This window comes from Trachurus trachurus, assembly GCF_905171665.1.
Source record: "Trachurus trachurus genome assembly, chromosome: 15".
Taxonomy (NCBI): domain Eukaryota; kingdom Metazoa; phylum Chordata; class Actinopteri; order Carangiformes; family Carangidae; genus Trachurus; species Trachurus trachurus.
In genome coordinates, this window is record NC_139906.1 from 14,960,200 (window position 1) to 14,988,065 (window position 27,866).

General features: G+C 41.1%; 1 protein-coding gene across 1 annotated transcript in view; it reads left to right on the plus strand.

The window, feature by feature from the left end:
- The window catches only part of lrmda (leucine rich melanocyte differentiation associated), a 199,690-nt gene that overhangs the window by 1,348 nt on the left and 170,476 nt on the right, over positions 1 to 27,866 (plus strand). The gene's annotated exons all lie outside the window — the stretch shown is intronic.

Here is a 27,866-nt window from a genome sequence, read left to right on the forward strand (position 1 = left end):
AAACGCCTCATTTGCACACAGTATTCAGACTGGCTGGAAAATATTAATGGAAATGAAATGAATTCACAGATGAAGTCCCTGTGAGCAAGGTACTGTGAGTGCTAGTACAGTTGTTGCTGGATAAAAACATTACCTCTCAGGAAATGTATGAAATAATGACCTAAATGTGCTACAGTGGATGATTATTAATCAGAATTTGAGGGCTGCTTTTGGTTATTTAAATCTAAAAACATAGGTCAATTAAAGTACGTACATGTAATAAATGTTTGCTGGTTTATTTTTTGTATTTCCAACATTTAAAATACAAAAAACACAATAAAACTGTTCATAGGCTAATTTACCAAGCATCTGTCAGTTACATACAAAGAAAGTCACGTAGACTAACAATATTGACCATCACTAAAGTTAACTAACCTGAAAGTTGACCTTGCGCTGTTTTACTTTGATTACTTTGTTAAAAAAAAAACTCACGCTGCCCTCAGATGTACCTGTCAGACATTCAAGTATGTGGCAAAACAAATCTTTCCTCAGAGCATTGTGCTGCATTTTGATTTCACTGTGTAAGTCGACTGCAACCATATCTAGTTAATGCGGCAGAATCCTAAGCCTTTCAATGTTTGTGTTATGAAACAGCTAACCGTAACCAGGATGTTCATGCCATTGTTACCTTGCTGTAATGTGTTGAGTGACTGCTCTAATCTGATTCTCTAAACACAAACAAACAGAAAGTTTGAAATCTGAGCAGGTGATTTGGTCTACTTCACACAGGATGATTGCCATGAGACCATAAATGCTATCTGTATAGTACAATAACATCCTTGGACAGCTGCGTAGTAGACGTCTTGGTGTTACCTCAGAGGAAGAGGAAGCCTGTTATGTCTGGCAAACAGCTTTATGAAATCTGACTGGAACAACCCTTATGTGTGTTGGTTTCGGGGAGATCAAGGCTGGCATTATGTCTCTTGCCCTTGAACCTGTCACATTAAGGACTTGATGTTTAGAATCAAATATTTATAACTCAGATATTACTAATTCATTATTAATTTTCAGTTCGGCTAATCTCAGATGTCAGATATCATTACTAAACTTCAAAGGGTGGTATGGGCAGAGAAGCGGTGCAGGAGTAATGAGGTGGTACTTGAACCATTTGGGGCTCATATCAGTGGACTATTGATTGATGGTTTGCTAGTGGGCAGAGTGATCTGTTACATCGTGCTTCATCTTTTTCTCTTCTATAGACGGCATGTTTAAATGGTTCACATTGAAAACCTGTATGTCGTATTTAACATCAAACATGTCTAGTGGTAGCTTTGCTTTATTCCAGATGCTTCATACGTGCACACATCTCCCTCTGACTTTTTAAACACTGCATACTCTACGATGATACACTGACATTCATATAATGTGTAAACTCTAATTTCCAAGATTGAGTCCTCTTGGTTATGGTAACTGCCAGTGTAAACTGTCAGAGCGCTGTATCTCTATCCATAGCGTTACTGCCGGTTATGCAAGCTTTTCCACCACACACACACACCAGAACTAAATATCCACCATGCTCTCTTAAACTCCCTCTCTATTGCAATTGGGTTCTGTAGGCGCTCACATGACAACACTGGAGGGTCATGGGTGGGTGGAGCTGTGAAACTCAATAAGCAGCTCAACATGTGATAATGTTATATGCTAACTAAGGCATAGCAACCCCCCTGAGTCGATTTGATCCCCATAAGAATGCACCTCATAGACAGAGGCCCCTGACTCACAGCTTAATAGTGGAAAGATTTGTGGAAAGAATTGTTTTTATGCTCTTGAATTCTTGGTGCTGGGCTATTTGTGTGTAGCCCTTTGAGGTAGAGATTGATGATAAGGACAAAATCAAATACTACATTTGTGATCCAATGTTTTGATTAAAAAACATACCAGTTTTCAACAAGAATATTGAAACTTGTACTTAAATTATACTTTGCTTTGAAATGTTGATGAAGCAGGCAGAGGCATGCTTTGCTTATTTTCCTTTTCTTCAAAATATAAATTAGTAAAGAGTGTTATTGAATTGAGGTTTGATAGTGACATTTCTGCGAATAAACTGCCACAAGTCATTTTGATCAGCACTTGATATCTTTAATGAATTTTCTTCTTACTTGTCCATATTTTAAAACTTTCCTGCAAGAACAGTTATGTGTAAATCACTGCACACATTTTAACAATGCACATAAAACTAGCCATGGCTGATTATGGTTGAAATTAATGCAAAGGCACATTTTTGTTCTTGTACTACAGAAATGAATCATCCTCATATCAGATGAAATGTGGTTACTTTGGTATGTTTACTCATTTATAAACTCACAACATACCGTATTTTTCAACAGAATTGAATAAAATGTCACACTCTCCTGTTGTACTGTAATGCAGCCTTTAAGATCAGGGGAAAATTGGGGCAATTTTGTATTCAACATCCAAATTATATACAGTATATACTATCTATCATACCACACAGTTTGTTATTATATCAGACTATATCCACTTTATCTCAGAATGTTAAATTTATATATTGTTCAGGTCCAGCATTCATGAATGTGAAGGTTTAGATAGCAGTCATTTCACATTACATGTTAGACAGTAGAGACATTAGTGTATTGACACCATGACCCCATTTCAGTGTCAGCTGAAGCGAACCAGGTGTAAACAGATGCACATGTTAGTGAAACTCAGTGGACTGCCTTCAGCATTGTGCACCTCTTCATGCTGCTTGACTCAAATCGAGAGGGAGACATTGCCAGAGTTTGTTGTTGCTAATGTCAGCTCAATTGACAACCCTCATCCAGCAGCCTGACAATGAGTCACAATGAGAAGCAAGGTACTGACATCACTTTTAACTGAGTCCTGTGTGTTTTTTTGTGTGAGTGTGCATTGTACATATGTTTATGTTTGTGTGTTGTTGTCCATGTTTGCATGCACTGTTTGTGCACCTGTCTGTGTGAGCATAACTGTGAGTGGCTGGGCAGGTAATGGCAGGATGAAATTATGGTAGCAGGCTGTCACACCCACACCTCTCCCTGTGTGTGCTACAGTGTCAGGCTGTCTCATCAATGTGTTAAGACGTGTGGCTCACAGTGAGATTTCTGTCTCAGGATGAGCTTGGAGAGTATTGTGTTGTCCACTTTGTTCCGGGTCAGGTGTGTGTACACAATGCAGTGAGTGTGCATGTGCTGTGTTGACATGATTCTTCTCTGTGGCTGTGGTGCACTTTTGGGTGCCTGCATCTGTTACATGCAGCGCTCTCACCCTGGACACATGAGGTTTTCAGGAGGACACGTCTATGAGTCATTGGAAGAATCACTGACAGTGTTGAAACAGTGATACCTTTCCTCTGAGATCTGTCATGGCATCTTGATAAACAAATCTGTGTCTATGAGTCTGTGCAATGCCAGCATTTGTGAAACGTTACTCCAACGTGAAAGTTAACCCGGTGCTATTTTACTTTGATCTGTTCTCGCTAGTAAGATGTGCCCCTCACATGTGATACTGTATACTTGCGTAATTTAAGAAAGCTTTTAAAGAATGTTAACACAACTGTGACAATATTTGTTATAGATGATCATAACGTTTGGTCATTACAGTTGATTGGTTCTTTTACAGACCACATCATGTGTGACACAAATTTTACAGCACAGCTATTTTTAAGTGTGGTGCATAAAATGAACATCTGAATAGATTGCAGTGATTCCCATCTTATGCATGTGTTTTTTGTTGTGACAATGTCAGAGAATGTTGTTCATACAACTATGATACTTTTTTATTGCTTAAGTTTGTGTTGGCATGTTTGGCAGCCTGGCAACATGCTACAGTAAGATGACACTCATATAAGAAGGAATTTGCCACTGAAATGGATGAGTTATTTGATTAATTATTTTTGTGCAATTGTAAAATGACAGTCTGTTTGTTGAATAGTTTTTGTTGGTCACAGTTTCATTCAGGTTTAAGGCACTGGATGATTGTGTTCTAACATTTTATTGCAGCCACTTCAAGTAATCTTCAAGTAATCAATCATTTCCAGTGGAAAGTTACATAAAGTTAACATGGAAACCAGTTGACCTGTAACACTGGTACTTGACTTTGCCCTTTGCCATTGACAGCTTCCTCCTCTGTCAGCTGTCAGACCTGATGAATATGTTCCAGTAACACAAATAATGGTTTTAATGACAAGCCTCAATAGCTAGCATATCATCCTGCTATGTTGTCTGTTTACCCAGTGCCAAACTGGAGTTGTTCCACTTTTGCAGTTACAGCTTGTAGTGATGTATTTAAGTATATTTTATTCCAAGGTCAGATTTTAGTTGGTGCAAATTTGTAGCAAAGTTAGAAATTGAACCCTCAGTTAAGCTGTTAACCTAACTTGGGTCAAATCAAGTGGTGTTCTGTATATGATCTCTTTAATGTACCTCAAATATATATGTCATATACATAGATCTATACAATACATACAAATCCCTGCCTTTAGAGTGAAGTTGACATTCAGTTTGTCGTTAAGAAAAAAGTATCTTCTTTGGACTTTAGCATTGCAGAGGAACAATTGCTACCTATCTATACAGTACAGTATATGCGTGTCTGTGTGTATCTGAGGGGATATGTGCTCACCCAGGCTATGTTGGTGATGGCAGGCGTTTTGCATTTTAATGACAAATCAAGTATGCTAACTCGCGTTTTAAAGCGAAAGTGCTCTAAATGTCGCCCGGCTGTCAAAATGAGATGTAAGTAGTCTGATGAAAAGAGAACAAAGAAGACAAAGTAGGGAGGCCTGGTACACTGAGAAATGAAATAAAACCTTGTATGGCCTGTCAGCTGTGTCGTTTTATATTCATATCTAAAGAACATTATAGTATTACTCCGCCGCTCATGCCTCACTCATCTGTCTCTCTTAATTCGTCACAGGCACCGCTCTGTCTTTCAAGTGGCTGTGTGTCAACACGGGAAGGAGCCTGCTAATTGACAAATGAGTGTCACAGACATCAGGTGCTCCTTTTTTTAATCCAAGATAGGTAGACACTGGTTGTTTGATGATGAGGGGGGAGCAGGGGAGGGAGGAGGTGGGGGCTCTGCTATTGGCAGAAGCCCAGTTAGATGCATAAGACTGGTCCTAGAATGAGAAGTGACAAAGGGAAGAGAGCCTGTCATTGTCTTGCCTAAGTGTTCAATCTGCAGAGATGCCGGTATGCAGATAAAGTGTCAGTTAGGAGGAGAGGATATGAAACATTGGCAGTATGAAGTCCTCAAATCACTTAACTGGTAGCCTCCTTGTGTGTGCGTGTGTGTGTGTCTGGTATTAGTGGTGGCGTACTGTGCTCTGCTGAGGAAATATATTCCATATCCGATCTATCAGGCCTGTTTAGGCCGATATACTTGGATAACCTGATCTGTGTCTCATAAATTAAGGAGGATGCAGAGCTCTCCCAGCCCTAAGAGATTTAAACCAGAGGGATGAGAGGGACAGGGTCTGGCAGGAAATAACATATTCATATCAAGGACATTGATATTTTGTATCATTCTGTGGTATTTGGAAAAAAAAAAAACCTTTTTAATTTTCATTGGGATGTCTTTTTTTAACGATGTACTCCTCCTGGGAAGGTGATGGAATGACACAGAGATAAGGATGTTATGCTTAATGGATGACTTGTCTTGTTCCTCCATCTCTCCAATTTGGGGTTATATTCAGAATTTTCTTTTATGTGATTGCAGCAAACAGTTTTGAGTTGAGTCACTTTTGAGGACAGTTACAGCAGTGCAAACAGAAGTTAAGTGCTGAGTCCTATAGTGAAATAGTAAAGAATAATTTGTTCTATTTCAGCAGCATATGTGTGGTATGTAAGGTCTGTAGTCATTTAGATGAGGTTATATTGTGTATTGTGTTTTTGGGTAGGTTTTCAAAGGGTGTAGTAGTGATAGGCATCTGACACACAACTCTTGTTGCATTAAGTTAAGACAACCATCATCCAGTGTAACTAAAGACCAGCCAAAGTGTGCGTTTATCAGTTTTCCTTTTTTGCAAGATGTATATGACTGATTGAAAGCTCTCCCACAAATTGCAACCAAACCACAATGATGTGGCCTTCATTATGTTTTGAATCTGTAGATGGTCCATTGTCTTTGTGTTTTCTGTTTCCAGCAGTGTTTCTTGACTTGACGTAAATTGGCTGCACTATTTGTCCGAAGGAGAGATGATGTTTTCAGATGAACTGCATTTTTTGTTCTTATGTTGTCACCAATGGATCTCATCATCAGTTGGACCAGGAAAAAAACAAACACATTTTGAACATTTTATATACTTAAAGGGACAGTATGTGAGATTTACCCCCATCTAGCGGTGCGGTTGCATGTCGGCGCGTATTCTTGCTGTTGCGTTTACGTAAACTCGGGCAGAAGTCAGAAAAACAACACACGCTGCATGTATCAGGATAAACAAGCCTCTATGTAAACAAACGGTCCGCCAGCACGAGGCAAAACAATACAGGCGTGACAATATGTTGTCATGGTGATGTTGTATTGTTTACCTGACCCACGTTTTACCGGCTTTCTCTCGTCGAGTAAAATAACATCCAGTTGGTTTGCCGACGGCGTCACTCACGGCGTCATTCAGGTGTCTGACTGCACCTGAAGGCAACACCAGTGCCTCCGTCCTTCCTCACACTAGCTACACGGTGGTGACAGTTTTAACAGGCGCTGTCTGGAAAACTTTCTCCCCGAGCCGAGAAGCTCCGGCGGCCCGAGTTTGAGGTTACTTACAGCCACGGTGACACTGAACGTAAAACATGGCGATTCAGAGAAGGTTCGGTGAACCCCCCCCTGTATGTTTGTAACGACTTCAGGGTGTCCGCGGGGTTTTAAAAAGTATTAAAAAGTGATAAATCAAAAAAGCAAAATTTAATGGCCTTAAAAAGTGATAAATTTGGTCCAAAGGTATTAATTTTAAAGAATAGGTATTATTTTTTTTCTTTTGGACAATGACTGGTTTTATTTTGATGAAATAGGCGTAATAAAATAAATAAAGCATTACTTGCTTGCGCCGCTACTTCAAAAAAAAAAAAGGAATGATATTGACGTCATATCAATTCATTGTATTCATTGGCCGCTAGAAATCTAAAATCGTCTTTGCGCGCATAGTTGTCAGGCGGATAGAAGTGCTAGTGAATCTCTTCGGATTTTAGCGTGTGGCAAAACGTTTCGAATATGGGAAAATGCAAGTTTGCAGAAGACTTAAATTGAGATGACAGGCGCCTTGATGTAGCCTATGTGTGTGTCAATGTAGATGCACGTCACGCGCCGCACATCCGATGTGCTCTTTTTTCATGCATTCGCGGCTCACAGCTCCATGAACCTTCTACCGCCAGCCCGGTGTTTAGTCGGACCGGGTCCGGGTCTGCTCCGTTTGAAAGGGCAGGAAGCCCCGAAGCGCTACAGATACAGACACCTGCAGCAGCTGCAGCTTCTACTGAGAGCTGAGGTCAGATGGAACGCACGTGAGACACAGACCGACGGTGCAGATGTGCGGACATTGTTGAAACTTTTCACACTGATGTAAAAAAAAAACATATATATGGCCTACCACTGTGTTCTGTGACGGTAGAGACAGAACCAGGTATTTATTTAAAGAGTTAGTGAGGTGAGTTGGGTGAGGGAGGGAGGTGAGGAAGGAAGACGGAGCGAGGCAAACTGGGTGAGGGAGGGAGGGAGGGAGGTGGAGTGAGGTGAGTGAGTGAGGAGGGGGGGGGGGGGGGGGCAGGTGAGGGTGGGATCAGGGGAGAGAGGCTGGTGATTGAGAAAGGCATGATAAGATATTTTATTTTTGATCAAATGTTCCTGATGACTTATGGATGATGCCCTGTTGTGCAACCGAGTCTCCTGGGTAATGGTAATGATGTAAGTAAGTGTTGGATGATAAAATCTATGTACATGTCATAAAATCTTTCTGATTGATACTTGGTGCAACTCGATGTCGTGGTGGTATTAAAAAAAATCTGAAGGTAGTGAAAAAAGGTATTAAATGGTAGTAAATTGACTCAAAGATTTGTGTATATACCCTGGACTTGTAACATCTCATTCTAAGGTACGAGAAAGCGCTCGTTTGTATGCGGGCGCGATTCCACTTCAGTGAAATACGTATTTATGAAAGCGATATTTGATTTTTGTCAATAAAAAGCCAATAAAGTCCCATACTGTCCCTTTAACTATATGCACACAGTATGCAGTTGATAGACTGAATTCAATCCTCAGTTATGTTTTCCTAATTGAAATTAAAGTTTATAAATTGGTTGTAAAGGGAAACCCCACTCACATAGAGCAGCATGTCATATTCTGCTGAAAGCCCTACATTCACCTTAAACTCGTTAAGATTTGATATCCTCAGGAACAGTTAACAGGACCACAGATTCAGTCTCTGTTTTTTTTAAAAGAAAATGAAATTATCATCTGATATGATAAGCGCATGTCTTGACCCTCTGATTATGGGGTCGTCAAGCTGGTAAATGTGCATCCGCCATTTCTCCTGGCTTGACGGCCTCCAGTCGCTACCTTGGTGGTAGTAGAGAATATTTAAACGAGAGCATTGACGGCTGAAGTGGAGAAGAGTTCCAGATGAACAGCAGTTGAACATGGGTCAGTCCTGACAACTACTGTCAGGGGCAGGGGCGTGTGCAGTTGAGCCCGAGAGGAGGGGCCAAATTGAATGTTTTGTTTACAGACTGCAGTGAACAAACCTACTGGGAAGTTGTGAAAGTTACCATGGTGTCAAACTCTGCAATAGTGCTTGAAGTGGCCCACAACATTGCAGAAGTGTCAGTGTATGCAGAAGTGAGTTTCATATCAGTTTTCTGAAGTGACTGCTGTTGAGAGAGGCAAGCAACAAAGAAAAGAAAAACTTAAACCTGGTTGACTCCGTCTGCAGATATTTACTGTATTGACCACATTTAATGGGATGTAATTATAGCAAAATCAGTGGTCAGAGAATTTAATTTTGTGAAACATAATAGACATAGACTTAAGTTGCCTTTTATTTTTGTATTTTGGAGATGTAAATGCAGAAGTCTTGTCCTGGCCTTCATGAATACATGGTGGCTCATAAATTATGAGGCAGTCATGACACATTAATAAAAAATTAATTACGGTAATTTGTTCATTACGTTTAGAGTTGTACACAAATGCAGGACCATAACAAACAATGTGTTTTTCTTTCTTGCTTAACTACCCAATCTGTAGATGTAAGTCTATCTAGTGAGTTGCAAATATGTAGATTTATCCTTAAAACTGTAGCTTTAAGCAAATTACACTAAAGCAGGCAAACAGTGTGTGTTTGTTGGGACTATTTCTAGCATGGATTAATACATGTTTGGAGCTCTAGAGAGTATTTACAGCAGCAGAACAATGTAGTTGGAGTTGACTGTGCCAATGTTAATCATAATGAAGGGACATGTCACCCACTGCAGCAACAGTGTGGCTCACTGATGTGCTTTTAACAGTTGGGAGGTCTACAGCAGAGAGGAAGAAGCTGTATCAGGCTTTGGCTGCAGAGGAAATACTTGTTAGTGGACTCAATATAGGGCTAGTTTTTAGTTTGTCTGCTTGATTTTATGGCATTTTTTGACAGTGAGAAAAAAATAGAATATTGCAAGCCTTATCCTGTAAGACAGCAGAGCGGCTAGTCTATCAGTTTCTTTACCCTGAGTACACATAAACAATATAAATCTTTATCTCTGTGAAAATACAACAAAAGCCCACAGAAACATCTGTTAATCACTGTCAGCAGCTGCCATCAGTCCTCTCGAGCATCTCAAAATCTCCTCTCCTCTTCAATCTAAGGCCGACTTTTGGTTTGGGATTCTGAATGGAAAGGAACATCTTTATGTTCCTTTTGTTCACATTATATATACTGGGCAGTGATGCCATTCCTTTTATGACTGCGTCACGTTTTTTATTGTATATCCCAAGACGGATGGCGTGCCACTGACACGGAGATTTACAGGCCTTCAGCTTGCAGTGGCAGAGCTTTAGAAGGGCCTGCTGACATCTAGCCAACACTTTGGAGGAGGAGAATAAAAGCTGACATTTTATTGGCTTTAAGAGAGAGGGGGAGAGAGAGAAGAGTTGGGGGAACAGAGAGGAAGGGAGAGGAGAAAGAAAGGAAAAGAGATTCTGTTTCTCTACTTTATATTTTTCAGCGCTGCCAGCTGTCACAGGGACCTTGCTAAAAAGAGGGGATTTATTGGGTATTATTTAGAAACTTGTCAGTGGTAATGACTACAGCTATGATTTCAATTATCACCCACTAAATATAGCTTAATTCACTGCCTCGCTGGCCATAATGAGCTGCCCTGACATCATTTTTCAAAAATTCGATACCATGCTATTTTAATATTTTATGTTGACCACCGATTTAATTTTCCTCCTTGGTGCTTGGCATGTGGCAAGGTCCCACTCCCTAATGCGCAGTTGGACAGTCAGAGCTATTGAGTTCAAAGCTGTCCCAGGGATATATTTTTTCCATTGACAGAAATCCAATTAGTTTTAGTACACAGTCTGGCTGAATAAAAAGGGTCTTAAAATCTACAATATGTTTCCTTAGCGTTTTAGCAGAGTGCAAAGCCAGTGATGGATCTTTATGATTTGACCTGATGGGGCCCAAGTGGTCATACTCCCTTTCCTATTTTGGCAAGTGAAAAACAAACTGTCCATATGTCTTACTCATTTTGATAGGCATAGCAGAGTCTTTTGATATTGCGTAAACATCTACTGTACAGTGCCTGCACCGGCTAAGATCTTGACTCTCGTACATATTTAAACACTTATTAAATACTTTACAACTACTACACAAATTCTGCTGAAACACCATGTAAATATGAGAGAGGGAAAAAGTCTGATGTATAATTCATTAGTGACATGTTTAGTAAGTAGACGATTTTGGGAGAGTTAATGTGTACTCAGGTTTTGACATGAGGGTGTGTATTTCTAAGCGAGCATTAAAAGGGAGATGATTAGGACTGGCACTCGGCTGTCAATAACAAGCTTGCTGCTTGAAGTTGATGATGGGGGTGAATTTCGATATTTCCTTGTCTTCAACCCTCTCCTTCTGCTGCACTCATTTTGAAGCACGTAACAGTCATTTAGGATACCCGCCAACGATTAGGACTTTTCCATATCAGTGTTTTCTCATTTAGGCAAAAAAAAAGGGAAGAGGGCGCAAACTTGTGTTTGAAACACAGCCCATGTCTCTTTTAGCCCATAACTCAAGCTCTGTTTATGTTCACCCCATCACACTTACCCATCTCCTAGATTGATGATGTAAGCAACTGGAAGGCATGGAACATATTAGGACAGAGCATGGAGAGGGGCAGCCATACTTCTACTTCCCTTGGCTTGGTCCCAAATGGAAAAAAGGGGGGAAAAGAAGGTTTGGAGCCTGTTTTGGAAGAGGAACAAAGGAGCTTCCTTTGGTATGGTCTAGGCAGTTTTGGTCGCTTCATGGCTTTCAATCTCCCACAATCTTTCCTAGAGGGCCCAGGGGTGAAAAGTGAAGACAGATACATGTGTGTATTCAAGCCAAGATTTTAGAGGATGATTGCAGTTTTTGCCATGTTTTGAATTTTAGGGGATGATTTTTTAAGAGGCCTGCATGATAAATGTCAGTAGATGAATAAATCCTATGACCATAAAATGCAGTTGGAAGCTGTTATTAGACGTAGCAGCTCTTGAAGGCCTCATGATTGCAAAAAGAATTTGCTGTTAAGTTTTGGTGAAGACCAAAGGGGTCTAATAGAATAATCATTTAACCTCTCTGAGTTGAGTCAGGTTTAATTAGTTTGCCACCCTTGAAGTGATAAACATGCAGGCCTTCTTATTTGCTTGTGCTGCAATTTCAAGCCCCTAACAGCTTTTTGTGGGTGAATCCTCTTTTTTTTACGCTCTCCTGTAGAATGCTTAAACCATCTCTGGCCATGGACAGCTGTGCCACATTCTCGGCACAGCTGTAACTCATTTCCTGTTTCCATTTCGGATAAACTTACTCACATCTTTCACAGCTTTCACTTATAAAAACCACCGACTGTCTTTCCAAGCCGCCATCCCAAGAACTTGATATTGGTCAAACGGGAAGATTTGTGGGAGATAACAGCCCCTGTGCTCTCACCCGGCTGCACTCTTGTTCTCCTCTTTCCTCTATTATTTTAACTCGTTTATAGACTGTATTTACTTGTTCCATTTGCGAAGCATGAAGAATAAGTTTAGAAAAGTGTACTGGGGAATATGCTCAGAAATCAAGGGCAAGCTATGGCTTTTTTTTTTTTAAGGCTACATCTGACATCCATCAGCATGGAAATATGTTTTAATGGTCAGGCAGGCTGCAAGACATCAGTAAGCTGTTGCCTCACTTTTCCACCCAGGGACATATTGAGATAAGAAACAGTGACGGCATGTTTCATGTTCATGCTGCTGACACGTCTGTGTTGGAAAACTACAAGGAACAACCCTTCCATTTTGGGGCCAGCCGTCTGTGTAGTACAGTATTCTTATTCTCTGTTTTCCCTCATAAAACACTGTCTATCCATTAGGATAAATGCATTGACTCCCATCATAGTAGTTCCACTGTGAGCTGCTGACTGCACCATTAGCTGACAGTATGATTATGTGAACAACAGACCAAACAGTCTTCTGATCTTCTCTGTCTGTCCAGACGTTTGGTGATGTTTAAGAGTTTCTCCCCAGTGGTAATGGTTAGATAGCTTTTGTACCGGGGGCACTGTAGAGTTTCTTTATTTTCTCCCTCTGTCTGGATCTCAGGCCCCTGGGTCCTCCAAAGCTCAGAACATGTCTGTACTCAGATGTTTCAAAACACCAAACAGCAGAGGAAGAGAAGGAGAAGGAGGAGGCAGAGGAGGAGGAGGAAGAAGAAGGGATAAAGGAGAGACGGAGGGAAATGGGAGGAGGGTAAGGAATCCTCATAGGGACCAAGTGTACATGTACACGAAGACCAGGCAGAGAGACCCAACAGGGTCTGTAGACTTCTGATCTGAGGGCCGTTTGTGTGTCAGTCAGATCAAAGTCTTTTGAAGAGAAGGAGAAATCCCTTTACCTTCTCTGACTATGGCAACCCTCATTGGCAGCTAGGTAAAAAGAGGGGGATAATAACAGAGGCTGCAGTGAAGCGCTTCAAGTTGAGATGCTTTTCATTGTTTTTGTTACACTTCAGATAAAACATACATTGGTCCAAAGACATTTTCATCCTCACAGCCTTAGGTTTGTTTATTTTGATTTGAATTTATTAAATATGCACATATGGTGCTTCGTTAATAAGTATTATTGTTGACATCAGTTTGAAGGGATTAGGATTAATAAATACAACAACTGTAAACAAGTAAAACTGTTGTCTATGCTTTCATACCACACTGCTCTGATGGTTTAGCACAATGGATGTCTGCTATGTTTTTCCTTGCTAGTATGTAAATGTATTATTTCAAGATGATTTTTACCTGGATGTAATGTCTATACTCATCAGAACATTGCTGTCGTCTCTTTCCAGCAAGAAGACATCCACAGTTTAAACAAAGTCCCCTTAAACTGAGATCATCAAGGCAGGACTAGACAATACGGAAAGGAAAAAATAACATTTCATTTAAAAACAGAGTAAGCACAAATGACCCTGATGATAATTTTTTGTGTTTTGGATGGAAAAAGCTCCAAATCAGAGGCATTGCAATGTTTTCATTATAATTCTGATATTTTCTTCTCTACGTATGTTGTTACTTTAGTTTACAGGGTAATGCATAAAAAAATCTGTTCAGTACACAGTCACCCTACAGTGAGGTTATGCAGGCTTTGTTGCCACTTTCTCTCACACAGTCTGACCAGAGACAGCGCGGTTGCTGCTATCTTCCCCCTACATTTATGGTTATTCTTGAGTACATACTGTATCTTTATGACCTTTTGTTTTGATTTCAGGATTTTATGAATGTGAGAACGTGTGTTCTTGTCAGCGCTATCTTATCAGCTCAACACCTCCCTGTCGAGCTTAATTGGCTACTGATGAGGCTACACGACTGATCAAGTAATTAAAACAAGTCAAATGGCTAAATACTCATCACATGTCAATCTGTACCATGAACCCTGACAAATGTACAGTAGTGGCCACCTGGGGCAAGAGCAAAGCAGGGTGCAACTACGACTCACCAGGAACAAGTTGATCATACAGTAGGTCTATACTGCATATATATACACAGAGCTATTGGTTTCTGGGAGCGCCAGACAGTCCGTCACTCATACTCACCCCCTCATGCTGTGAACGTGTAGTGAGTGTATCCTTCCATGGGCCTGGCTGTTTAAATTAATTATTAGTTTTATAGCGAACCCTGAGGCCTTGCACAGGCAGCTAATCCCTGCAGACGGCTAATCCGACCCCGCGTTACACAAAATCAATGCTGGTCTTTGGTGTTGGCATGCCATCAGGGCACGGGGACACATGTCAGACAGGCCTCCTGATTTTTTCATGAGGTGTGTTTTTGAAGTAGTGAAGCCAGTGGAGGATGCTCGAGGTACCCTGAATTGAAAAGAATATCCGGAAGCGAGATAAAGCTTGTATGACCAAATTTCTCTTGGGGGGTTGGTGATGCAAGTGTGTGGTTTTTGTGCATTACTTTAACTTAGGGATGCACCGATTGTGAAATTCTGGGCCGATGCCGATACCGATGTTTAAAATAACAACTTGGCCGATGGCCGATGCCGATGTTTTTTCTTTTTGTTATTTATTCCGTCTTTGGTGCCACAGAAACATTAGGCTACTTAACTATTTTAAAAGTCTTTCAGCTCTTCATCATATTATTATTTAATGAGCACAAATTCAGTTAGACAAATTTATGAAACAAAAACAACCTTTAATGTCAATTTTTACTTGACATAACCTTAAAACACTTACAGTGGCCTAGAATTAGTATTAGAATGGTAAAAGTAGTAACAAAGTAACTAGCTATAGCATTACTTTTTTTTTTTAATAAAATGCTCAAATTACTTAGACTTCTCTCCCTAACCCCCTTTATCTGCAGTAACACAGAGACAGAATGATGAAAGGTTTTTTTTCCAAACGGTTGATGAACTAAAAATAATCTGTATAATGTACACTGAAAGAGGAACTAAGCAGGATTTCTCCCGTGGCTATGCTACATTTTTACCTCAATTAAAAAGCCCCAGAGTAATTGTGACAGCTAACTACATGACTTGTGACTGGTTACGAGTGAGAATGGAGGCTCTCTGCCTTCACCTGGCGTCTCTCTCGTTGCATCAGTGTAGTAGTCTACCTGGCCGCCCTCCTCCGGTGTCCGTGTCCCAGCTCTTGTCTAGACGCGCTGCGTAACGTTTATAACAGTTACGTAATCCACCGCTCCATTTATTGATTTCTCGCTGGCTTCGTTGTAAACACATACACGTGGCCCGGCGGAGGTTAGAAAAAAAGCGACCAGACGAGTTCCTCTCTAACGTGTATGAAGCCCATACAGGGGATTTAAATGACGAGGGGCGTTCAGGCTCCTCCGTTCCTCCGCTCGCCATGACCACACTGCACTTAACAAGTGTGTTTATTAAACATGCGCTCAACTTTTTTTTTCAAAAATCAATCCGTGGATCACATGTGTGCTGAACCGAAGATATTGATCCGAACAGATCACGGATCAATGATGATCTGTTGCAACACTAATATCTCCCCCCCCCAAAAAAAGGAAAAAAGAAAGGTTCCTCCCGAGCACAGCGTTCATGCGGCATTTAAAGAAACATAAACATCGGCCACTGCCATCGGTGAATGTCATCTTTTTTTGCCGATGGCCGATGGCAGTTAACGAGCCGAACATCGGCAGATGTCGATGTTTGGCCGATGCATCGGTGCATCCCTACTTTAACTGAAAATGGATGAGATCTTGGAGAAAACCCATGTTGTCAGAATATAGGACATGTATAAATTAGTGAAGGTCCATATTGAAAGCATAGATAAAATAAAAAGTAATAAAAAGTGCCCTCTCTTTCTTTCACTCTGTCTCTTTTCGAGTGGTAACTTTCCATTGATAGTCATCTTCTGGATGTTGGCTAGGTAGCGCCTGTTTGATTAGAAACATCAGTGACCTTCTGGCAACCTCCGCAGTGATGGATGTGTGTGGTGGATGAGTGTCCTGCAGTCATCAAGGATTTGAAGGGATTTTGTTTTGCCGTGACTGACTGCAGATCAAGTATTCTGAGTTATGTCATGCTTGGTCTTTCCCTGGTTTGGTGGCTGAGGATCAGCGCCTGTCTAGTCTTGCTGTAAAAATCAGTCTGTGCTATTTGCCTGGTAATTTGATGAAAAAGGGGATTGGAACCGTCATTTTGAAAATGTCAATTTGTGTCATTTTAGTAATAAATCTTTTCTTCTTTTTTTATGACCCAGGATGAGAACATCCCATTTTGTCTTGGTAATGATGCAGACAGTCTGTGTTTTGAGATCGGTTTAAAATCTTGTCAGATTTGATACACTGTCAAAATTGAAACCACCATCCATTTTCTTTGTCAGGGTTTAATACCATTCAGAGAAAATATGAATATTTCTCATTCCTCAGTCTCATTTCATATTCTCAACTGCCTGTCAGTAATTGGACGAGAGAGTGAGAGAGAGATGATCTGACCCAGTCCCCTACTTCTTTTGCACCTCTCATTCTGCCTATTAGTTTTGGATTACCAGCTTTCTCTCTCTCTCTCTCTCTCTCTCTCTCTCTCTCTCTCTCTCTCTCTTTCTCTGTCGCTCTCACACACACACACATACACACCGAGACTGGCAGCTGAAGATAATAGCTTTCATAATGTGTGGAGTTTCATTCCAAGCTCCTCTGTGTTTCTCTTTATGAGAGAACAAAAAATGTCAAGCCCAGTCAGTCTATTCATTTCCTCTATTGGGAGATTAATGAGAGGAACAGTGCTGTCTCAAGCCTTTTGTGACAGGCTTCAAAGTCCCTGTACAGGAGGACTCGTGTCTCCTTCGTCTGTGGAGTTCACACAAGCTGGCATTCATGCACGTTCACACTGTGGTAGTTGATTAGGGAGACTAGCACATGATCAAAAAATATATGCTACAATTATCCCCAGACTTCTAGCCCATTACACCGATGAAGTGATCAGGTATGATAAAAGGCTCATTCAGGCCGTTGTGGGATTTAAGTGAGGCAGCAAGTGATTTAAGTGTTTACAACATGGCACCTAAACACCAAATGTGGTTTGATGTGAGTTTGACTTCATGAAGTGAACCCTTTGTGTGCTTACTATGGCTCTGGTGTGTGTATGTGTGTGTGTGTGTGTGAGGTCATGTGTGTGTGTGGGGGTGTGTGTGACACTAATCAGGAAATGACATAGAAAAATCTTGTGTCTAGTCATGAGACCTGTGGGTTAGACTGTTCTTTCTTATTGAGAACACAAGGAGTCATTCATTGTCAGTAGTCGGGATCTGACTCCTGTCTATCACTCAGGCATTACATATTCTTTCAGTCTATCCAGTGAGTCATTTTCTCTATAACATTTGGACATCTTTTAATGTTATTTGATATGTTAACACTGGATACAGAAAAAAAAGATACTATGATTAACGTAAGGGTTGTAAGCTTGTCTTCTGGGGAAAAAACGTCATATGTAATATCTGTCCTGAAAAGAAAATGGAAATGGAGTGAAGGTGAACAATGCAAACCTCAGCAGGACCTCTGTATATGCGGTACCATGTGTAATAATGAAGTCCCATAACTATAAATCTACCTACATATGAAATCTTGAAAGCTGTTCCTCTGCTCCTCCGACCCCATCCAGTCCATGAAACACCAATAAAGACGCTTGTGACAGTGTGAGCTGTGCCAATTTCTTATCATATGACTGACATTGCAAACAGAATCAAACAATTATCTCAGCTATCAGAGCCTTTTTGCTTGAGAGCTCCTTTACTGTAAGGTTGACTCTGTTCATGCACTGTTTATCTACCCTTTGTCTTACATCTTCAGGAAAATAGGGAAAATGATTTCACTTATTTTGGCCATAACTCAAACAAAGTTCTAGTCTATATGTAAAGTTAAGACTAAAGAGCATGTAGCAAAAGAACAAAGAAATAAAGCTTTGCTAACTGTTTCTCCTGAAATTAAGTAAAGCTGGTGAAACATAGCTGCTCAAATGCATGTAAATATACTGTCACTCATTGTTCTCTTCTTGTGCTAATTTTAAAGTATCGGCTCTTGGAGTATCCAAATAGAAGTGCTATACATTCTGTCATTCATCTTCATAATTAATTTTTTCATTCTTACCTGATCACGTAAGTTGTCAGGGGTGAGACAGACACATCTGGATGTGACCCACACGTCTTTGCTTTGTTGAAATGGTGATATGCCACAGTATGCTACATTGTTTTCAGGCGTGTAATTTTATCTTTCACTAATTGCTCCTGGCCTTTGCACTATCACTATGAAACAAGTGTTTGCAAAACTGTGACAGTTGTAATGTATTAGATAATGTCTTTGTTGGTATAACCAACTTAACACTCAACTCCAAACCTCACATTTGGTGATAAAGATGAAAAACCATCAGGTTGCATTATTACAGAAAGTTAGAAGAAAGTAAAGGAGGAAAACTTTTTTTTTTGCTGTGCACAGCCAGCGTGGTGTATTTGCTTTACATGGCTTTGATTAAAGGTTTTGAGAGAGAGGAGACATTTCTTTTGCTTTATGGCTCTCTTTGCCAGCTTGGCAGCAGCACTAGCATTTAAATGCCCATTAACAACCTTTTAACTGTCAAGATCTTTTGAAATATGGATATTTGCTTTCCTCGCTGCTTCAGAGCCACCAAAATTACTTTTAATAGGACAAATGTTGGTATTAATATGTTCCTTCATGAGCACTAGGCTAGCCGCATGTCATTCTAGTGCGGAGGAGTTTGCCAATGATGTCTGATTAGGAGTGCAAGGGGAGATTAATAGATGTTTCTTCCCCTCATTTGTAATCACTCTTTTAGTGCATTGACTGACTACAGCATGTGATAAATAGAGGGAAGCCTCTGCATTTCCTGAGTGTGACACTATCTATCTACTCGTCAGCCCAGCTCTGTGTTGATGCGATGTCTCCTCTGACAGCACATCCAAAGTCAGCTGCCTAGTCCTGTGCAATTTCAGCAGCAGAGAGGAAGGTGTTTGGGATCTGCATTTTAATCCTGGCCTGTTTAATGTTTGCCCCCTGACAATCTGGGCCAGACATCATTTTAATGGTATGTACAGTGATAAAGCCAATAAAATGTCAGAATGATTGATAATCTGAGCATTATAGCAATATGACTTTCCAGTTCTCCTCTGCGCTCCAATGATGGTTTCCAAATTGAATTCTTTATGTGTGCGAGTGCGTGCGTATGTGTATGCACATTTACACTGTGTGCATGTGTGCGTTTTTGCTGATCCTTAGGTGAGAAGAAAACAGAAGAAATCTTGTTATTTTCTAGTGAATCAGTTTTCAGTGCTTATGCAATACATTATTTCCAAAATAACAAACCATATCGGCTGAATAGATTATCTGTGAATTTTTGGCCTGCTTACTGTGTTCGTCTGGAAAATATGGATTGGAGAGGGAGCAATTATAAGGAAGATTACCATATTTCTTCTGTTAAATAAATGGTATGAAATCGTGCTTTCCTCCGAGTGTCAGAAGCTGTGAATGTATGAACCAGACCTCTGAGACCGGTGTGTGTTTCATATCAAAGCTCGCTTATTTTTGTCCACTGGGGATGGATGGGAGGCGGGGGGAGAGGATGCCATTCATATCTCTTGACTTATGAACTTGTCTAAACACAGGTGGACATTGACATGCCACAGACGTTTGTGAGGCAATCAAATGTTACTGTTGCGTTTTGTCATTAGGCCTCAGTTTTGATTGTTATGATTTTTTAGGTTCCCTCAGGATGGAAACTGTTCGTAACATTAGAAGAGTAGTTTTCCCATTGGTGTGGTTTTCATACATTTAAACAATAACCTGTCTATTCTTTTAAAGCTGTGGGCTCACCTCAGTTCGTATGGATGAGATCAAATGGCTCTGGTTCATAGATTTATTGCTTGCTATTTGCAAACCAATAGCAATTGGTTTGAGATTGACAACACATGTAGGCCTGTCGTGCAGTCAGTGTCTCTATGGACCTATGAAACGGCTCCTTTTATCTCCAGCAAAGTCAGAGCAGTCCTGCCTCTGACTGGCAGTCATAGAAAGCTCTTTGTTTTATGTAAATGGTGATTGATGACATGTCTGGCATAGCCTGCAGTTTTTGACAAAAAGTATTGATGGCTGCTCTCAGTAAAGTGTTAGTCCAGGTGACAGAGCAATCCATTTTAAGATGAATGGGAGAGAGAGAGAGTGAATAAAAGTGAAAGAGAGAGACAGAGAGAGAGAGAGAGACTGAAACAGCAAAGTCATCAGCACTTTCAGGAAAGAGTTATATATTGGTAACCCTAGTTCCATGATCACTGGCTTTCAAGTGGAAAACATGTGCACTGCGATCCCATTTTAGTTAATGTGTGTCGTGTGACAATTTTAGCATCAATACAAAGCACCACAGTGCTCTATGTCAACAGAAACGGAGTGTGTGTATCGACATTTTGTTGCCAATAAGAGCACGGCATCATGCATTATCATTTTCTGCTGCTTCAGCTGTCACTTGAGGACCCAGTCCTTTTTTCTTTGTTCTGTGTCTGTCCTCAATCAGTGCAACAGTAGATCAGAGAGGGCTGACCTATCACAGAAAAAACTAAAAAGCCTAGTGGTGAACCATGATACTACAATAAAAGCTTTGTGTGTGCATTGGCAAAATTGACATACAAAAAGGGGGGGCCGGATGTTTATTTCTTCAAGTTTATTCTCTGCAAAATATACAATAGCAGACTACATTAGCTCCAGTCATGTGAGTCGTGTGACTTCCCAGGTAACTAATGTTATCTGCAGATATCGGGCAGATGTTTTGAAACCTAAGAAGTGGGAGCAGATAAAAGGCTGTGGACTGTTCTGCTCTGTCCGTGCTGCAGCTTTATTGCTGAAGTGGGTTACTTCATTTTTTTTTTTTAGATTAACTATCTCATGGTAAAATTATGTGTAACAATGACATTTATGATGGTGGTGCAGGTCTTGCAGCCTACTTTGTATTTTTACAAATTAACAAAATGAAACATTTAGCTAAATTTTAGGATTTTCAGACATTAAGACTATGTTGATTTGGATGTGTACATACAATAAGAGGAACACTTTCTGCAGTCTCACTACTGATGTTTTTGTGCTGATGCCTAAAATAGGCCCCTCAAAAATGTACCCTGTAAATGTAAGTAGTAAATGAAAAAGCTCTTGTCAAAATATACCTGTCTGTCAGTGAAGGCTCGTTTGGTGCCTGTGGGAGCATTTACAGCCACTGGATTTGTTTGAGTTAGATAATGGGTCCATGATCCGCAGGGGCAACTCCGTCCCCTGCACTCCATCTCCTCTCTGACTTTGGGATGATGAATGTGAATTTACATTTGCACTATATGCTTTTACACTCGGCTGTAATGTAATTTCACTAATGGAGCCACTATCAAAGAGAAGTTTACTTTCGGATCTACGGTATGTAGTAAGGAATGTTCAAGGGATGAGCAGGCCAGAAACTGTGCATAGCAGACAAGTCAGCGAAAAACAAGTCTGCGATTGTGAAGAAAATCTATAACAAAAACAACTCTGAAATGGACCCAGTGCTGACGTGTGTCTGACAGAACCAGATTTAACAGATGCTTCAAGGGGACCTTAACCCATGAAATCACGCTGTCCTGCATCCAGAGCCCCACCCTCTAACTGCTGTATAAATAGATTCTCGTGACAGGGTAATTCATCTCTGGCCATGAAAACATCAGCTTTAAAAGACAGCTCGCTGAGACCCCGCGCTTGTTAGGGGCCAGATCAGCAGCCCAGATGCCTGGGATGTAAACTCATGAAGAGAAGATTAATTTATCTGTCATCCCTGACTTTGACAGTTGTTGTAAATTTGACTCTGGCCTCTGCACACGGAAGAGAAGGGAGGGGTTGAGGGGGGAGGGGGGAAAGGAGAGACGAGTAAAGATATGGAGAGGAGTGTGAAGAGGGAGGATGGCATTAACAAGGGAGGGGGCAAGGTAGGGGTGAGCGTGCTTCAAAAATTTCAAACATACGATATTGACAAGAGAACTCACTCACTCTCTGCTGGTGCACACCTGGATTACATCTGCAGCCCACCCCTTCAGATAATGTGTTGGGAAACCTATTGTTAGGAGAATGTTTGGCAGTGATTTTTAGCTAACCTTCGCTGCCCCTCTCCTTTTTTAAAGCACCCTTCCTCTTCACCAATTTTTCCTCTACCACTCTTTTCAAGATGGTGGCCACATAAGGCACGCAGGAAAATGAGTAGTGGTGGTGTCAGGGAAGCCATTTGGGGTCTGATTGATGGTAGCAGGCGAACCACAGCGGCCATGTTCTCTGATCTCCCTGTATGAAAGCCATGCCTGGCGCTTTCTGAGAAACAGGAGAAGTTTTTTTAAAAGTTAATGCTGCTGCCAGACACATTGCATTAAATTTCTCATCATATCTGTGTCAGTGTTTCAGAAAATAGATGATGAATTGGGATGCATGAAATGTTTATCATTTGAGAAGATGATGATCTGGCCTTGGAGGAAAAATGGGGGGGAAATGGTCACAGCGGTATGGATAATGTACTGTATTTATTTTTTGACTTGAATTAATAATTGTAATCATAATTCTGTTGGCATAGATGGATTAATAAGTATTGGGTTTTATTTTCATGTCAAGGTTTGTAGATGTAGGCTGAATGATTTACAGGATATAGCCCAAATCACATAATTGCACAGTTTGCACTTCATGGAGTACTACAGAATAGTAACTGACTGTTTTTAATGTTTTGTGTCCAACTTTTTTTTCCACAGATTTTGATGCCAGTAGAGCTGCCCTTTTTTATTTTTAGGATTTATAGAGCTACAGATGTGGATGTAGTTATGGCATTTAGCGTAGATGCAAAGCTGGTGCTGTCAATAAAGCACCCCCCTCTGGGCTTTGGGTCTGCATAACTATTATGTCTTCTCTTTGGTCCATTTGACCCCTCTCTCTTTCTGTAGGCCTTCCATGAATGCCACTGTATTTGTAGCAAACATCCTATCAGCTGACACACACAGTACATGATTAATTTATTTTCTCTGAGCATTTTAGCTCTGAGCCTTTACTTTTAAATAGTCCCCCTCCTGATTGGATTTGTTGTATGTCTGATCAGCACGAGTTTATACATGGAGTCTAGCGTTAAAGCAAATCAGTTAAATTTGGTTATGAGATATCAGCACCTCCTTATATGTCTGATTGGACCTAGGGGAAGTGACAAATATAGCCCAGGAGATCTTGAGCTTTTATTGTGGATTAGCATGCTAATAGGCTTTCGCCTTGATTTGACAGAGCTTGCTTCCCCCTGGAGAGGGACAGCCTCGAGCCAGGGAGAGGGGTTCTGTATGGGGGTAAGCAGGGAGAAGGAGGGGTATAAGAGGGAAGAGAAAAGGGAAAGCGGGTTAAAAAAAAAGGAGGGGGTGTATTGGTGGGCAGGCGCCAGGCGGTGATGGAGGAGGTTTTGGGGAGTGTGGAAGATATTGCCAATTAGCATGTGGAAGAAAAAAGGTTCTGACAGGAGTGGTAACCCAGTCATGATAAATATGGTGACTTAACAGTCTCTCCTCCTCCCACCCTTTGTCTGTCAGACCCCACAGCTGTGGACTTAAGAACTCTTTTCACCTAAAAGGAAATCAAAAGATAATCCCAAGTTTGATGTTAGGAGAAACTTTGAGTCGGAGGGGAAAAGGGGTCACCGGTGTATAGGGCAACGGGTTTAAGCTGTAAACCCTTCACAAAAGGTTCTGACAGAGCGAGTTCCTCCCAATCTCTCTGAGTGTATTTGGAAACTTCTGAGCACCTTCTCTGTGCATGACTAAACCTACAGAAGAATAGACAGATAAGGGAACTCATGGGCTTAAAAGCAAAAGTTTAATTTCCCTACGAAAACAAACATCTGGTATCAATCAACAAGGTGGAATTGAAATCCTCTCACCTGTTCCGTGTTTGTCAAAATTCCCGTTGATGATGTAAACAGCTACCTGGATTTGACTGACACTCCTCTCTCGTAGTTTTGTCAACATCAATTGTTGGTATTGTTGAGGGTTTTGGCATCTTATTCCAAGAGGATAATGAAATTAACTGAAGATTTGTCTGAATACACTGTGGAAAGGCTTGATTCAGCTCTTTTCCCTCCTGGAGTTAATATAGAGAGATGTTCTTGAGAGTAGCTAAAGCAGAAGACTTTAGTAAGTGAACTGGGGCATATCACTTTGCTGTGCTGTACATTTTCATTGTCTCGCATTGACAAAGATGAAGGAGACAATGGAACCAATCAGCCATTTAACCTGTTAAGCATCTTGCAGGGGTTTCACATTTTTCCATTTGTATTGTGTCTGTGGGCTGGTAATATATTAACATTTAGCCAACACATGAGAATTCTTGTCTTAAGCTATCAAAGTTCCCCCTGGTTTTACTTAGCACATACAAATATTTCCTATGACCAAGTTTCTTTTTATTTCAAACTATATAACATACATATGTAAAAGTCATTAGTCCAATTTTGTCTAAGCAAACCACATAAAGCTCGACCATCTCTTGACCGCCTTTCGTTCCAAGGACAAAGCTGCAGTACATTAGCTGTCTGTGTGAGGAGATAATTCCTGTGCTGATGATGGCAGCTGACCTTGAAGAGCTTAGATGACAATAACCTTGCTATCATCCCTTGAACCCCAGTTCCCCCAACTAGGTGCACATGTACACACTCAGGCACAGAGACACACACACGCTTACTTTCAGATGCATAAACACACACTGCATATGCCATATTTTACTCACTGAAACCCACACAGCAAATGACCTTTCCTCCCTTCCCTGACAGTTTCATGCAACTGGCAGATGCAGTATTGCTTTAGAGCACATTTGCTTACCATAAGAATGTAATTTTCAGTGATAAGGTCCTGGAACTTGGCAGGGCCTGTGGTGTGGGGGGGGGTCTGTCGTTTTGTGCCAAAGCTCCAGTCCTGGATGATCCAGGGGCTTGCCCTGAGGGACAGCTCGGGGCTGAGAGGGCCAAAGTTATGTCATCCTGCGGAAAAATGATTAATCTCTCCCTGTCTATCCTTCTAGGAGGAAGGATGCACAGCAAAATGCAGTTGAGAAAGTGTCTCAGTGGAGCACATGTAAATTTAATTTTTATTCATTAGGCTCTTGCAAAATTGCCTCATCATTATAATTTAGGGCGTTACTGAAAATTCAAAGAAGAGAAATACACATATCAGTTTAATTTTGTAAAGAAACACATAATATTTGTATCTGAGTTTTTTGTTCAGTTCTCATGGAAGTGTTCAGCTGCGCATGGGGGATCTCTGTACCCTTTAAGGAGCCATGTGCAGTGCACATAAAGTACCCAGGGTTGATATCAGAGCAGAGAGACTCAGCATAAATACCCAGGTCAGAGCTGTCAGCCAGAACACTTCTCCTCGTAGTCCGTCCTCTCTTTTTTAGTTTTAAGCCACTCATCGTGGGCCGCGTGAGAGAGGCACACAGATACCGGAAGGAGGAAGCATGGTATAGCACAGTAACAGATTGGAAAGAGCAAGAAAAGTAGGAGAAAAACATACTCTGAAGTGTGTGCGAATCCATAATAGCACCACTTAATGACACAAACTGTAATCCCTTGCTGTCGGAGAGAGGCTAGGCTTCCTCCGAGCCTCAGACGGCCCTCTGTTACAAAACAGAAGACAGTAGGGCTTTGACAGCTCCAAGTGTCTAGGGCCAGGGATATAATTGATAGCAGGCTGCCTGCATCCAAGGTCCTTTAGCAGTAATTGCAAGCAGAATCTGACTCTCTGATCTCACCAGTGGTATTGGCTATGCCAGAACAGCCTGGCTTTGACAGATTGCCTTCCTGCAGTAATAACTTAGGCATGTTCCCTGTTTTCTCACACAAGGCCATACAGCGCTGTCTCTACCACAGAACTAGCCCAGAATCGTCAGTGATTATTTTAGATGTGTATTTTTCTTTTAGCTCTTGGCAGATTTTTCTGACAGGACGCTGTTCGAGTAATGGTTTTGCCTGCAGCCAACTGCCCCGTACATTGTTTTCCACTGTGAGTTATTTATATATTTATTTTTATTTATCTTCAGAATAAAATGAGTATTGTCTCCGTGTTAACATAAACTTGCGAGACAGAAAGCAGTCAGTGGAGCTTGTGAAAAACAAATAGATGTAATGGGATTCTTTTATTTCTAATTGCCTTGTAAAATCAGACATTTATTAGCCTTAAAAGGAATGTAGTATCTGTGACTGATCAACTGTGCTCCAAAAATCTTTTAGCTAAAAAAAGGAAAGAGGAATTTCCAAACACTCTCCGTTGCCATGGTTCTTGCCCTGAATGACAGCCTGAAGGCTTTATGGCCTTTTGAGGGATAGTCCTCTTCCCCTTTCCCCTCCCTCATCTCCTTGTCTCCTCTCCCTCCTCCCCTCTCGCTCTCAGTGGCACTCTTCCATGCTCACTGTCTGCACTGTAAAGCACTCAGGGATTTATTGTCAGCTGGAGTTTCCTTGATGGGGTGTAATAATACTGTGCCTTTCTCACCCGCTAAGGTGGTAGAATCCCCTCCCTCTGCCGATGAGAGGACCCCCGCGGGCTGCCCTGTGTGTGCCTGTGTTCTGTGGCAGACTTATAAGCCTGGCAGCTCCTCCCCATGGCTGTCCAAACAAGGTTTCTCAACAGGCGCCCACATCAAAAAGAGCAGTGTATGGGGGCTGCAGGAAAGTGAAACGGCAGGATGTTGCCTTTAGTTATTTATTTATCTGGCTTTTCACAAACAGAAGAAAAGAGTTAAAAGCATGTGAGCTCTTTTGGCATGGTAAGGTTTTTTTTTTTTTTTTTTGGTTTTGCTTTTGTTTAATGTTTTGGCAGTGAAACGGTGAATTCTTGCTACTGCTAATTACAGTTGAGTAGTTTTGTATTCGAAGTTGCCAGAAATCATCCCAGACAGGACTGATGAGTGTAAACACTAAACTGATTTCTGAATGAAAATCATTAGAGGAGTTGAAGTGTAAATAGACACGATCCCCATGACACCCTGCAGTAGGAAATTGTGATACTGTGGTTTAGTACTTTACTGCCAATGTCTGCCAGTTAATCTAATTTAATCTTTAAATAAAGGCTTAAATCGATGCCAATAAACATTAGTAAATGAGTCTGGGAATAACATGTGGGAAAGATATCAAACACAATGTGAGCAAAGTTAAAAGTCCCTAAATGCCTCAAAGCGTACTCACAGCTCAGCAGGCGAGCTGCAAAGGCGGCAGCTTGATAATATAAATAGAAACTCCCTTCACAAACCCGCAATTAATAAAAGATCCTTTGAGTGATCCTTGAACAGGGGAGGATATGAGCAAGCAGTCAGTCGGGTCAGGGTGGGATAAACTGGTCCCAGCTCCCTGTCTTCTGTGAGAGCTTGGTGGCAAGATAGATGGGCGCGTCATGCTGCTTTGAATGTCTAAACATAGACGTTTTAGAGGTGGACGCAATGTGAAAATGTAAATAAACTTTATAGGAACGTGGGGTCAGGCTGAGGTTGGATTTATGGTTTTGGCATTCACCCCTAGGCTCATCCGTCATCCCTTGGCCCTACCAAGCCCCTCTGTCCCAACTCCTCCTTCTTGAGCCAAGTCCCTCCCTTGCCCCCACCCCGCACCCC